Source organism: Macrobrachium rosenbergii, chromosome 18 (genome assembly GCF_040412425.1).
Source record: "Macrobrachium rosenbergii isolate ZJJX-2024 chromosome 18, ASM4041242v1, whole genome shotgun sequence".
In the NCBI taxonomy this organism is placed as follows: Eukaryota; Metazoa; Arthropoda; class Malacostraca; order Decapoda; family Palaemonidae; genus Macrobrachium; species Macrobrachium rosenbergii.
In genome coordinates, this window is record NC_089758.1 from 24,852,281 (window position 1) to 24,866,733 (window position 14,453).

Below are 14,453 nucleotides of genomic sequence, written 5' to 3' on the forward strand. Positions count from 1 at the left end.
TCTCTCTCTCTCTCTCTCGCCTTCCGATGTTGCCTTCAGTTCTTTGTTGATATTACCAAGGGAATTTCGGAGCGGACGAATGAGGTGGTATTGCCGCATTCCGCTCACAAATGAAATTGTTCCTGGTTTAATAACGACCAGCGACTGTGAGCGCATAGTTTTATGTGTGCGCGCACGCAAGCAAACACCCTCGCATGTGTAAACAGGTGCGTAATTGCTTCAGAAAACTAAGCAGAGGTGAGAGGTTCCCGGAAGGTTTCTACAGAGGAAAGGTTAAAGACGAAATATATGTAAATTTATATATATATATATATATATATATATATATATATATATATATATATATATATATATATATATATATATATATGCATACACACACACACATATATATATATATATATATATATAAATTAATATATATTTCATATTTAACTTTTCCCTCTGTAGAAACCTTCCGGGAACGTCACCTCTGCTTAGTTTGCGAAGCAATTACGCACCTGTTTACACATGCGAGGATGTTTGCTTGCGTGCGCGCACACATAAAACTATGCGCTCACAGTCGCTGGTCGTTATTAAAGCTGGAACAATTTCATTTGTGGGCGGAATGCGGCAATATCACCTCATTCGTCCGCTCCGAAATTCCCTTGGTAATATCCACAAAGAACTGAAGGCAATATCGGACGGAGAGGAAAATATTCCAGCCAGAGAGAGAGAGAGAGAGAGAGAGAGAGAGAGAGAGAGAGAGAAAGAGGGAAAGTAAAGTCGTTTTTATATTCGACTTAAAAACTATTCATTACAGAATTATAATGTAAGAATTCTCTTCGCCCCGGAAGACGCTAAAGACATGCCAAGGTATTTAAGATATTGGGCACTTCAATCTTATTTGCATGTTTCTTGTCATTTCCCCTCTTCTTCGGCTATTCTATTTTCGAATTCTGCTCTCTAATTCATTTTTTTCGATTGACTGCATCGAAAAATACATGTTTAACGAATTAAGTTAATGCTAAGTTTTAACTTTCGCACTAATACTTCGGTAGAGGATTCCTGTATATATATATTTACAAGAGACTTAGATTTTAAAAATCGTGCTGTCCCTTTTAAATACTTACTCAGAGCTGAAGGAGCTCTGAATTATTAAAGACTAAGGAAACCGCTCGATAAAATATTTTCAAGGATAAACCACAGGATTTGAAATACCTTGTGTGATACTTACTAGAGATGAATTAGTTGATAAGAGAGTTCGTAAAAAAATTCTGGTACAAATGTGATGAATACTGATAGTGCTTTACTAGAATACACACACACACACACAAAGAGAGAGAGAGAGAGAGAGAGAGAGAGAGAGAGAGAGAGAGCAGGACGTGATGATGAAATTTTCCTGAAAAATCCTCGCGACTTTACGATTCTTCCAGCGTTTGTCTCTCTCTTTCTCCAATCCTCTCTCTCTCTCTCTCTCTCTCTCTCCCCGTCAACAGTGGAAGAGAAAATGACAATCCGTGATGGCGGGAAGAGAGCATCGGATCCCAGACGGTCACGAAGCACAAACAAGACCTTCCCAAATTTCACGCTCTTTTTTAATTGACTCGTCTCGCGGGCACGTTCATGTGTTTGCGATATAAGCCGACGTTCCCGCTGTCACATTCTGATGTCTGTTTGGACAAAACACGTCGCATAATTTTCCATAATTCCACTTTGTTTTTCATTTTTGCCCACTGGGACCGACGAGCGTGAATCTTTGTTTTATAAGAATGAAGGGGAATGCCTTTTGCAGTTTTCGTATTATGCATTTAAATATGCGCGTGCGAATGCGCATTTGCATACATTTATTTGCTATGTTATTAAAAACTTGAGAAGTTTTATTTTCGAAATGAATGGAGAAACTTATTACTCTGTTGTAAAAATTCATTTATATTATCTAAAATGAACTGGAGACTATATCGGGCGTTGATTAAAATTTCCATCCAAAGTGTGTGTGAGAGAGAGAGAGAGAGAGAGAGAGAGAGAGAGAGAGAGAGAGAGAGAGAGAGAGAGAGAGCAAAAATCTTTTTTTTCGTATCTCTGTCTAGGAATAAATAAACATATATTTATATATGTTTATATACAGTATATATATATATATATATATATATATATATACAGTATATATATTTATATTTATATATTTATTTATTTCTAGACAGAGATATGATGATTCAATATTCTATAAAGAGAAAGTGCGTTTGCGAATCCAACGGCATTTAGAGATATGCATAAGAATGCATATAAAAACACATACATCTGCTGATGAGATTTATGTCATACCAGCACTTTCTTACGTGTTACTGAAAGTACTTCGGTCCAACAAACGTAACGTGCCTCGACCGTAACGTCCTCGCGAAGTGGAACTTCTCCTTCCACGTATCCCGTCGTATTGAGACGATATGAAATGTTTATATCGCATTTTACGACTTAATGATGCTATACGGTATGCTTTTATGGGCACTAAACAGGGGCACGAATACCCGTTCCGAGGTTGTTTCTCGGTACAGTTAATAGTACCGAATTGTCGCGATGTTTTCAAAGAAGGAAGATTATGACTGGCCTTTAAGACTTTCTGAAATGGTATTTTGGTGACGACTGAAGGAGCTTTCGGAAGGATGATCCTGAGGAAGACTAGAGGAGATTAGAATAAAAAATAAAAAGAAAGAATATTAGGTTTGTTAAAAAGAGAACAGAAGAGTTGTCCTTATTCCTGTCCCCGTTTGTTGTTCCGTGAATGACTTTTTCTTCTTTGAATTGTTCGGATGGACGGTTTTTTTATGCGTTGTTTTGCTTTCTTTTCAAGTGTTCTTGGGATGACCTGAATTATTTGTATATAATATAATGATTTGTATATATATATATATATATATATATATATATATATATATATATATATTATATATATATGAAAACAGACATACATATATATATATATATTATATATATATGAAAACAGACATACATATATATATATATATATATTATATATACGTATATATTAGATTATACATATATTTAAATACAGTATATATATATATATATATATATATATATATATATATATATATATATATATATATATATATATATATATATATATATATATATATATATATATAGAGAGAGAGAGAGAGAGAGAGAGAGAGAGAGAGAGAGAGAGAGAGAAAAGAGAGAGAGAGAGAGAATTTAAAAATGATACTTACAGAATGCTGGCATTCTTCATGAGGAATACTCTAACACAACTCGAGTGATCGGCCGTCGCAACAAAACTTACACTCGCTCCCCCCCCCCCCAAAAAAAAATATAAACGAAAGACAAAGGTTTAAAAGGAAGCCAAAGGCATGTGCTATGAATAATACATCGGGAGAGAGAGAATCTTTGATGCACGTAGGCCTAGAAAAAGTACGACTTCCCTCCATCCCGTTCTCCCAGGAGATGTAAATTCTGAAGCTTGTCTTGTTGAGTTGTATGACTTTTTTTACAACCTTCGCATCGCCCAAATAAAGAATTTCTTGCAATATCTGGAAAAGTATTTGTCTGACCTAGATGCTAATGGAGGTGGAGGTTTGACGGCGTAAATACGCGGGAAAGAATTGGGTATTTTAATTCTGTCAGTTGGCTTAGGAATGTGACGACCCTATTTTTGGAAGCTACAGTCAGTCTAAGCGGTGTGCCGTGGCTGAGTGGTACAGCTCTCGAATCGTATGTGTGGGAGGTCCATGGTTCGTTCTGGGCCTACCGCCCATCGGTCCGTCCAGCTAGGCTGTATGCTAGGCGTCAAGGTCAATGGTGTGGAGCTACCAACCTCATCCCTAAAGATTTACTAAGGATAAGAATGTTGCATCCTTCTGACGTCACACACTTAAACCTTAAATAAAATAGAAAACTACCAAGGCTAGAAGGCTGCAATTTGGTATATTTGATGGTTGGAGGGTGGATGATCAACATACCAATTTACAGCTCTCTAGCCTCAGTAGTTTTTAAGATCTGAGGGAGGACAGAAAAAGTGCGGACAGACAAAAGTGCAGACAGAATAAAGCGCGGTCGGACAGACAAAGCCGGCACAATGGTTTTCTTTTCAGAAAACTAAAAACAGTAAGATGATTAAAGAGCAAATTATATTTTAAACGCCCCCGCTGCTTAGGAAACCATATTAACGGTTTGAAAGAGACTTATAATTTTTAATTAACTTATTATTTAGAAAAACTTAAGGAGATTAGAGATGGAATATAATTAAGGCGCCAATGAGGTCAACAAGATTAAATTATTCCCTTATCATTTGTTTTACTTTAGGTAATGTAAAAAGTATATACAAAAACATTGCATTTTGCAATACCTGGTCGTCATGAGAACCGAGTAATGTGATGGCAAACTTTTTTTAAAATTATTTTTTCGGGGTCGTCTCAGATCATAGAGAGAGAGAGAGAGAGAGAGAGAGAGAGAGAGAGAGAGAGAGAGAGAGAGAGAGAGAGAGAGAGAGAGAGAAAGTTTGGGGGCTGGGAATCTGCTTACGAAGGTTTCATTATGTTTCATAAACTCTCTTGGGGAGAAAAACTTTTACCTGGTGGATCCGTTACAGGGAGGGATTGAATGATACCGAGAGAGAGAGAGAGAGAGAGAGAGAGAGAGAGAGAGAGAGAGAGAGAGAGAGAGAGAGAGAGAGAGAGAGAGAGAGAGAGAGAATTAGAATAGGAGAGAGACAAATGATAAATGATTAAAATGAAAACTTGAGACATTATGAAAAGTACATTGAGAGGGAAATATAATTGGAAAAAGTAAGGAAAGACCGTTTGAATGAGAGAGATTATTATTATTATTAAAGTAGTTTAACCAGACCACTGAGCTGACTATCAGCTCTCATAGGGCTGGCCTGAATGAGAGAGAGAGAGAGAGAGAGAGAGAGAGAGAGAGAGAGAGAGAGAGAGAGAGAGAGAGAGAGAGAGAGAGATTTTAACAAGAGTTTGGAGTAAAGAAGAAAATGTAATAGGAGAGAGGAAGAATAATAAGTAGTCGGAGAGGGCATATTAGAAAGAGATAATTATATTACTTTGACAGTCGTTAACACACGAACCAAGAAATGGTATGATGTTGATGACGATGATTTATAGTGATCATACACTCTTAACGATTATGTCAATTTCCTTAGTATTGAATTGAATTGAATTGAGTATAGAATTGAGGTCGAAGGCCAAGCAATGGGACCTATGAGGTCATTCAGCGCTGAAACGGAAATTGACAGTAAAAGGTATTGAAAAGGAAATTGACAGTAAAATTCTCCTACGGGGAATTTCTTTAGTAGGAATGTCAATTTATGGACCCTCTGAAAAGAAGATTAAAGTGATATCCTAACATTTTTCATTTTGCTAATTTTGAATCAGAATAAAAAAATTTGTAAACACGTCTTTGCAGCTTGTTAATTCAACGAGTTTGCAACAGATGTTTAAAGGGTCACTTGTTCGTGCAAAATTTGCAAATACCTTTACACCAGCTGAGTAGGAATTAACTGATTTTTCTCCTGAATCCCTCAGGACTTTTACATGCTTTTAGTTAACTTGACGTCTGTCTGTCTGTCTGAATGTCTGTTTGGGTCAAATCTCGTAACTGAATTCTTTTTTTTTTTTTACTCACGCACATAGGCCTATTTAAAGTATTACGAGAAGGAGCGAGTTCGAATTACTTTCAATGCGATTAAATTAATTAAGAATGGACAGTTACACTCGAATCCTTCGTTATCATCTCACAACTAATGAAAATACATCAACGTGAGGAAATATTGAAACTGGTTTTACGGCAATTTCTTTGGAATGGATTCAGCACCTCTCGTTTAAATGGCAAGATTTCGAAAAGAAAATGAAAATGAGCTCAGCTCCAATGTCTTAAGGCTCTATTTACGTCAGGCTCAAAATTCCCCTTAAATTGATGAAAGCTCTAAAGGACTCAGCTGTAGAGAAAACGTGAGTGAGTGACTTTGTGATTTTAGCCCGAGCCGAGAAGGAGCCGAGACTGTGTTCTTGGAGGATTACAAGAAGCAAACACGGCTGCAATTACGCCGAGTAATTAGCGTTATGAATTGCCGGCAAGTCATAGGCTAAGTGGCATTACCGGAATTGCCATCACGTGCCGCTGTCTTTCATCAAAGCAAACGGCCGTTACGCCCACGTGATGCTGATGTCCAGGGGGTGGGGAGGGGAGGGGAGGAGGGAGGGAGGGATAATGATGGCTCTCCCTCCTCCAAGACTAATTTCGTGTTCTTAACCAAACGTGGCTCATTAGCTTGCACCAGGACTCTCTCTCTCTCTCTCTCTCTCTCTCTCTCTCTCTCTTGATATAAAGTGGCCTCTGGACTTCCAAGAATAAACGTGATTTTGAGATAATTCATTTATAATTTAAAATAATTTAGAGAATTCATATTCGAAATAATAATAATAATAATAATAATAATAATAATAATAATAATAATAATAATAATATTATTATTATTATTATTATTATTATTATTATTATTATTATTATTATTATTATTATTATTATTATGGAAAATATATATATATTGATAGAAAAAACTGAAGAAAATAAAAATGGAAAATCCATTAAGATCTGAAACATTCTTACTGCTGTTTTCTGTTTTCAACAACATCATTCTAACATTTTATAATCATGGAAAAATCCCAGATCCATAGTATAGATACCAGCTGAAAATTCGAACTCTACGAACTCTCCCCTTTCCAGCGGTATAATGTCACATTTGCATCAATTCATAATTATGGAAAACTGATAAATACCAAATTCCATAAGTCCCCCAGTATACACACCAAAAGAAGACTCGAAGTCCTAGTAATCGTCAGTTTAGCAATATCATTTCACCACTTTGTAAGTACGGAAAACTCCCAAGTGCAGAGATTCACAAAGGACCTCAGTCGAAAAATAAACAGGAGGAAAACTAGAATTCTTAACAAAAGTCTCAGTTTAGCAATACCACTTATTATATAATTCATAAGTGGAAAACTCGTAAATGCGAAGATCCACAAAGGACCTCAGTTAAAAGATATATAAGAGGAAAACTTGAGTTCTTGACAGTCGTCCGATTTTAGCAATATCGTTTTACCAATTTGTAAATATGGAAAACTCCCGAATTTGAAGATCCACAAAGGGCCATAGTAAAAAAAATGTTAAAGGGAAAACTCTAATTCTTAACAGTCGTCTCATTTTAGCAATATCATTTTACAAGCATATAAGTGGATAACTCGTGAATGCAAAGATCCACAAAGGACCTCCGTTATAAAACATACAGGAGGAAAACTAGAATCCTTAACAGTCGTCCCGCTTTAGAATTACCATTTTATCAAACTGTAAGTGGAAAACTCCCAAATGCACAGATCGACAAAGGGAAAAAATCGAAGGAAAACTCGAATCCCTAACAATCTCAGAACGACGACCAGACCGGAACTCAGAAACGCCGAGAACATAAGGCTTTGCCGATGATTGGCGTCAAAAGGGTTTCGGGAGCTTTTGTGTAGTTCGCCGACAAACTCTTCAGAGAATCATCAAAGTAAAGGGCCACGTTGTTTCATTTTTACCTGTTTTTGTTTTTCCTCCCCTTTTTAACCATTAGCCATGAAAGGCTTCTTCCGGGAAGTTTTGCTTTAGTAAATGGTGGTAGAAGAAGCCTTTACCACAGAGGCACGCATGTACTTGCTTACAAGGCCTTGTAGATAAATTGAGCACTATATTACGCGTAGGGTGAATCTACAACATGTCATAAACGCTTCCGCAACTTCTTGCATACACATCCCTAACAGACTGGCAACAATTCAGTGAGTGTAGTCGGATAATGAATCTTTGGCAAATGCTGGATAATCGTATGAAGCATTATTTGGGATTACCACTATGTCGCTGACTTGTATTCGATATGTTTGTGATGTGTTTATGATAAGTTGCTGGCATGTGTTTAAGACATGTTTTAATGTAGTGTGGACGCATCATTACATCTGTTAGAGTATTCTAATTATACGACGAGATAAGAGTAAAGAGTTGTATAGATATTATAACAAAAAACTAATATACATGTATAAAATACAGACTAGATCTTAATAAAATAGTTAAAAATGCCTTTACAGTTCTGTTAGTTCAGGCCTGAATATTATTATCATAAATAACGAAAAGTTTAAGTAAATCTTAATTCAGATGTTTTTAAATCGCTATGGCAAGAAATACCTAACTAATTAATGGTTCTAGGAATTGTTACCAGAAGTCATATTTTTTAAGAAACCTCCGTACAAGTTCACCTAACAATGCAGAGGGCTTTTTCTACGTTAATGGTCTCCACAGTCATGAAATTTCATTACTTTTCTGTTAAAGATTCTAATATGTATATTGTCTATCGAAAAACAAGTTGATAATAGTTACAGCATACGTTTTCACAGTTTCACGAATCTCATGCTCGACTAAATATTTGCACCAAGGAGAAAATTGTCTACCTGCCTGGATAAGATACAACTATGTCGTTCGTCGTTAAATACGGAACATACAAACTTTTATAAACATGACTAAGTAGGATTTGCATTTGATGTGGTGCTAACAAACAAAACAAACACATGAGTTACGCAGGCATCTTTCACTTTAAGTTTTCTGTTAAAGGAAATTATTGTGCCGGCTTTGTCTATCGTTCGGCACTTTATTCTGTCCGCACTTTTTCTGTCCGCCCTCAGATCTTAAAAACTACTGAGGCTAGAGGGCTGCAAATTGGTATGTTGATCATCCACCCTCCAGTCATCAAGCATACCAAATTGCAGCCCTCTAGCCTCAGTAGTTTTTATTTTATGTAAGGTTAAAGTTAGTCGTACTCGTGCTTCTGCCAACTATATAGGACAGGCCACCACCGGGCCGTGGTTAAAAATTCGTGGACCGCGGCTCATACAGCATTATACCGAGACCACCGAAAGATAGATCTATTTTCGGTGGCCTTGATTATACGCAGTAGCGGCCGTACAGATAACTCGATTGCGCGCAAGAAGCTTCGGTGCATTTTTTACTTATTTTCATAGCTTTCACTTTTCAGCTTTCTTTCTCCCTCTTCATCTGCCTTCGGGCTTGGCCTAACATTGGGCGTTAAGCGACCATTCCCGCTGGCCTTTGCTCCCGAGCAAAAAACGGATGATCATGAAAAGAAAGACAGGCGGACTTACTGCGCAGACACACGCAAACACGCATGCGCGGACGTCAATGCAGAATGTTAGACCGATGCTTCGACCAACGCGCGATATTACACTTGAACGACTCCTTTCGCAAAGGTAAAGCTCCAGACACTTTAGGTAATGGAGTCTATCGACGACTTGTCAGTTCGCGTATATATCCCCGGAGGAAGCGGCGGGAAAACGACGAAGGAGGAACGATCTTTGTTTCTGCATTTTCTGAGCGGCAGACGTTTTCCTGGCTCGGCGCTTTTCAGTAGTAAAATGGACAGATTTGGGGTTTCCTTTCCTTTTTTTTTAAAGATTACCTGTTGGTGAAAGTTTACGATTCGTATTCGGGTCAGCTGCTCGAGGTGTTTTTTTTTTTTTTTTTTACACAGGCATAAGAATTTATTTATATACCGTTGAAGGGATCAAGTAAAGTGATTTGTGCCTATTCTTTATTCATGTAACGTGAGAAGTCCAAATCAAAATATCATTACATACAGCCGTGCATCATATAACTATGTTTGCTTAAATCTATCATGATTTGAAATAAGGCGTAAATTCTGACTTACTGGTTAAGAGGGACTGGCAACTTTTCATGCAATGAATTACTCCCTATTTTGTTCTACCCGAAGATTAGAAGAAAGAAACTTTGAATTAAACAGACGAATACTAAATATTATAGCCACGACTTTTTCTTTCCAACAGGTATGTTATTTGGTAAACCATACCACTAATTACAGGGGAACAACATGAATCACAAATTTAATATACGTTCCTTACGTTTATTCAGTTTGTAAATGACAGGAAAATTTCCATAAGGTACACGAGAATAAAGAAAGCTTACCTTCTGAAAATTTATCGATTACATTTGCCTTACCTTTTGTTACTTTACAACTCACTCATTTTATGTCTTATGATCTGATAACGAAGGCACTGCGCCGCCACTAACTTTATCGTTTGCAGATGTTAACTATGGAGGAAAAAAGGAATTAAAGTTATGACATGTAAGCTCTCTTCCGATTCACAATTAGGCCAATATTGGAATGGTGGGAGTCAATGAATCGCACAGAAACGTAACGATTCCAATGTCTAAGTGGATTCTAAGCTTTAATAATAATAATAATAATAATAATAATAATAATAATAATAATGATAATAATAATAATAATAATAATAAATTATTATTATTATTATTATTATTATTATTATTATTATTATTATTATTATTATTAAAGCTTAGAATCCACTTAGACATTGGAACTGTATTAGGAATAAACCTCTTTGAAAAAATAAACATTTTCATGATAATAATAATAATAATAATAATAATAATAATAATAATAATAATAATAATAATAATAATAATAACAACACTGAATTTTATTGATTTTTTTTTCTTAATTTTCCATCAATTTTATTCTTCATATTCCAGTTGGCAAAGAAAAGTGGAACCCTGAGTCCTTAGAAAGCCGTGATTGAGGGAAACGACTAAAGAAGGGAGTGAGAAAAATGATGGGATTTGACCCCGCCTCAAGGAAGGAAGGAATGAATGAAGAGAGGTGGATGTTAAATGAAGCCAGGATAACCGGGAGGTAAGTTTATTTTATTTATTTATTTGTTTTTGTTTAGCTCACCCAGTCCATCTCATCACCGGTATTATTTTAAGTGTTCAGAGGATGAAACAAAGGGGCCATTGACTTGAAATTCAAGCTTCCAAAAAATATGGTGTTCATTAGGAAGAACTAATAGGAGGTAAGGGGAAGTGCAGAAACAGGAGATTTCACTTATTGAAAAATAATGAATTAATACATTAACAGACTGATAAAAATGTTCTAAAATGCAAGGAGAATAGTATTAGTTCCAACTGAAGCATCAAAGACAAAGTACCCACCCTACGGCGTCGGGTATTTGGGCACTGGGTTACATGTGTTTGGAACCAGCTATTCAATGTACCAACAACAGAATTCTAACGATCACAAAAATGCCTCAAAAACAAAAGGGGAAAATAAGTGACAGCGTGATATTAACGTTCCGAGGCCGAATAAAAATCAAGATAAAATTCAAGGAATGAAATAACTTAACAGCATAAAGGATTAGAAAATAATTAGTGGCCCTATAAATGAAACTGTTGGCTCTTTTCTTGCCAAAAAGTGGAATGAAGCAGAGGTGACTGAACATAAGCATTTCCGGGAAAATAAACCTTAACGTTAAAATAAACCTTTTGTTAAGACATACTTTATATGACAAGAATTCCAGATAAAATAAACCCTTTTGTTTAAAAGATTGCTTATATACAGAGTAACATTCCAGGTACACTAAACCTTTCCGGTAAAACAAACCTGTTCGAGAAAATAAACCTCTGGTGGAATAAACCTCTTTGAGAAAATAAATATTTTTCATAGTATACAGAAGGGAAAACTCATTAGTCAGCGGTACATTTATTTCTCTAATTTGATGTTAATATACCCGGAAGATTTGGTGGATGAGATTTTAATGGGGATATCGCTGGAAAAAAAATTTTTCCAGCCCATTTTAATTGACTATCAATTTCGCCCTCATTACATTTGTTTAGTAATTCTAATGGAATATTGTGATCAATTATATTATGAAAAGAGGAAAAATAAGTCAAAATAAAGATTATGGCGGTTTATATATAATAAAGAACTTGCCAACAAAGATTATGATAATTCGGTAATTCGTAAGGGTAAAAAATAGCGATTATAACATTTTGTATTAGGAAAATAACTCGAGCGTTGCTGACTATCTTATCAATATTTCATCTGAATTCTTAATTCATGATATTACGTTAAGAGTGGAGGTCAAACTCTTATCGTAATATCTTGATGAATTAAGTACACGGATGGAATACTGATAAGATAGTCACAAATACTCGACTTATTTTCCTTATACGAAAGGTCATAATCGTTATTTTTTCCTTAATGAATTGCCATAATCTTTGTTGACAAGTCCTTTTATTATATATAAACCGCCATAATCTTTCTTTCTGTCCTATTTTCCACATTTTCATAATATAACGAGTCACCACATTTCGTGGAAACCGCCAGCAGCGGCCCAACCCTTCTCGTCTAGCAAAAATAAGCAAGATAATTTCCTACTGTCTTTCGTCTTCTTCTTCTTCTTCTTCTTCTTCTTCTTCTTCTTCTTCTTCTTCTTCTTCTTCTTCTTCTTCTTCTTCTTCTTCTTCTCGAGAAATTTACAAGAACTGACAAGTCGTCGATGTATTCCATTAACCTAAGTCTCTAGCGCTTTGCCCTGGCGAAAAGATTTCTCCAAGTGGAATGATGCGTTTAGCTGGTGTTGTCTTCATTCTGCTGTCAGAGCGAATGTTTGGCTACTGTTTTTTCTATAGTGAATTTCTGTTTTTTTTTTTATCATTTTGAGGAAATAGAAAAATAAGTCTTGATGAACGTATGCATACGAGTATGTATGTCTGTTACTTCCTTTTTTTTTTATCATGGGTTTCTGTCTTTTAATTCAAATAATTTTGCGAAAACAAACAAACAAAAATCTAGGTTTTTATGAATATTCATATGTACATATGTTACTTCTTCAGTAAAAGCGAAACCTTTCTCTTGTGTTCGAGATGAATAAAATACCTTTTTTTTTTTTTTTTTTTTGTAAAGTTAACCAGGAACTTTAGAGGGTTTTGTCTCATATCCTGCATTTCTCTATTGGAGTTCCATATCTGTTTCTAATTATCATTAAAAGAAAAGATCTTTGACACCCGAAAAAAATTCTTTCCCAGCTGTCAGTTTGAAGAGAGAAATAACTTTGGTCTTTACCTCTCTATGAATTACATCAAAAAAAAAAAAAAACCTCTCGGGAACAATTTTTCTCTTTCACACGTCCAAGAAAACACAGTATAAAAGAAGTTTTTTTTTTTTTATGTCGCTCAGGGTTAATAAAGCCACGCGAAGAATAACAATACTTTTTTATGGCCTCTTAACAGAACGTCACCTTTCGGACTCATAACAGGGAGGTTTTATAACCGTAGGGAATCCCTGAGACGCTGTCATAGAAAAGTTGTAAAAAAAAAAGTTCGACAGCAGTCAGCAAAAAAAAAAGGCTTCGACTCGACTTTCCCCTAAATACTTTTGGTCCCTCTGGAAGTGAATTTGACTTCGTCGTTCGAAAAGTAATGGAGGTGTCTTTCAGTGCAAAAGTTATTCTAAAAAAAATGCAACTAAATGTATATAAGATATAGGAACGTTCGCAATTGTTTGATGGCACTAAAGAAAAGCAATCAATTGCTTCTGTACAAAAGTTATTCTAAAATGCAACGAAACTCGCATAGCATATAGGAGCCCTAAAGAAAGACAATTAAATGCAGCGAAATTTAAATAAGATAAAGGAACAAAACAGAAAGTAAATAACATAATGAAATGGAATGGAATATAGGATTTTGGCCAAAGGCCAGGCACTGGGACCTATGAGGTCATTCAGTGCTGAAACGGAAATTGACAGTAAATAAGGTTTGAAAGGTGTAACAGGAGGGAAACCTCAAAGCAGTTGCACTATGAATCAATTGTTAGGAGAGGCTGGAAAGTAAGATGGAGGAAAGAGAACATGAAGGAGGTACAATAAAAGGAACGAAAGAGGTTGCAGCTAGGAGCCGAAGTGGTGCTGCAAAGAACCTTCAGTAATGTCTACAGTGCACCGCACGAGGAGCACTGACGGCACTACCTCCCTACGGGGAATAACATAATGGAACACATATAAGACTGGTGACACAAAAGTTATTTTAAAACTCGACAAAATGTAAATAAGATAGTGAAACACATATCTGACAGGTAACAACAAAGAAAGAATTAACGGCCGTGTCTGTTTATTCTCTCTTTTTTTTTTTTTTTATTCTGCGTTCTATCTCTTCCAACATTTACCCTTTTGTTTCGAGTGCCATTATCACTCCAGTTTCCATTTTCTCCTCCTGACTTCCCAGACAATGCATCGAGAAAATGTTTTTCCCAATTTTTACCCCAACAACGTTTTTCTTCCACTTAATCCACTATTCCTAAGGAACCAACAACACCCCACCCCTCTCTCTCTCTCTCTCTCTCTCTCTCTCTCTCTCTCTCTCTCTCTCTCTCGAATTCTTCGTGGTTCTTCTGCGCTCGGGCAATTTCACTCGACAACTCGCCCAATGGAATCAAGGAAGTGTTTTTATTTTTCCCTTATTTTTTTTTTTATTTCTTTCCGCCAGAATTCGGAGGAAATGTGGTCGAGTCTGTA

At 36.0% G+C, this 14,453-nt stretch overlaps 1 protein-coding gene across 1 annotated transcript in view; it reads left to right on the forward strand.

The window, feature by feature from the left end:
• Positions 1-10,665: 10,665 nt before the first annotated feature.
• LOC136848215 (neuroligin-4, X-linked-like) overlaps positions 10,666-14,453 on the forward strand; it is a 158,785-nt gene continuing 154,997 nt past the window's right edge. The window contains exon 1 of the mRNA XM_067120549.1: positions 10,666-10,795. The gene's annotated coding sequence lies outside the window, so the exon portion shown is untranslated. The remainder of the gene's footprint in view (positions 10,796-14,453) is intronic.